Genomic DNA, 846 nt, shown 5'->3' on the forward strand with positions numbered 1-846 from the left:
CTTTACGAGCAGAAGGAAAAATAAGATATACATTGCTATACAGCTAGAGTTTGGCAATTCACAAGATTGGAATTTGAAAAGTGCTAGGCCTTATAGAATGACGAACTCATAAAATGACGACAGCCAAGACAACCCCCCTCTATCATCTCGAGAAGAATCTAAACAATAAGACAAAGTTGATTAAATTTACTTCCTCTAACGACACTGGTCGGGTTGTTTCTGTTTCCGTTTTCACATGCGCATCGCAAAGATTTCAAATTGGTTTTTCCATGAATACCACAAAGAGTTTTGAACCAGATAAAAATGGGAATTCTTCTAACTACCTGTAAAAAATAAGTACTATCTCCCCGGCGGGGAATCGAACCCCGGTCTCCCGCGTGACAGGCGGGGATACTCACCACTATACTACCGAGGAGCTCTGTGTGGATGATAGGTCCCCTATAGAGAACCAGTAGTTTTGAAAACAATCTCAGGCCCCTTTAGATCTTTTTGTCATTATGACTTTCCGAACAAAGAAGGAGCTAACCGTAGTAAGAACATATATTGAATTGCAAAATGCCAGCTTTTATGATCCTGTTAATTTTAATTCGTGGATATGCGAAGCAACGAGTGATGTGGAGATTTGATATGCAGATTTCGTGGCGTTAGCGAGTCCTCAAAAGTTCGGTAAGGGCATGCGTCTTATTCAAGATGGCGGACCAACTTTGGGTCACCAAGGGAGCACTATTCCTGTTTTACTGGAATCACAGGATAATTGGCTTAGGTAAAAAGAGCCACGAGTTCACCAGAGTGTCACTTTGATTTGTTTTTAACTGCCGTTACCACGACAAACAGCAGCAACAACAT

The 846-nt window shown here is 41.4% G+C and overlaps 1 non-coding gene across 1 annotated transcript; it reads right to left on the reverse strand.

Annotated features, from left to right (window-relative positions):
- Positions 1–343: 343 nt before the first annotated feature.
- On the reverse strand, positions 344–415 carry Trnad-guc (transfer RNA aspartic acid (anticodon GUC)). Its single transcript has one exon. It is a non-coding gene; the product is annotated as a tRNA-Asp (tRNA).
- Positions 416–846: the final 431 nt, after the last annotated feature.

The sequence above is a fragment of the Pocillopora damicornis genome, chromosome 13 (assembly GCF_964200805.1).
Source record: "Pocillopora damicornis chromosome 13, jaPocDami1.2, whole genome shotgun sequence".
In the NCBI taxonomy this organism is placed as follows: Eukaryota; Metazoa; Cnidaria; class Anthozoa; order Scleractinia; family Pocilloporidae; genus Pocillopora; species Pocillopora damicornis.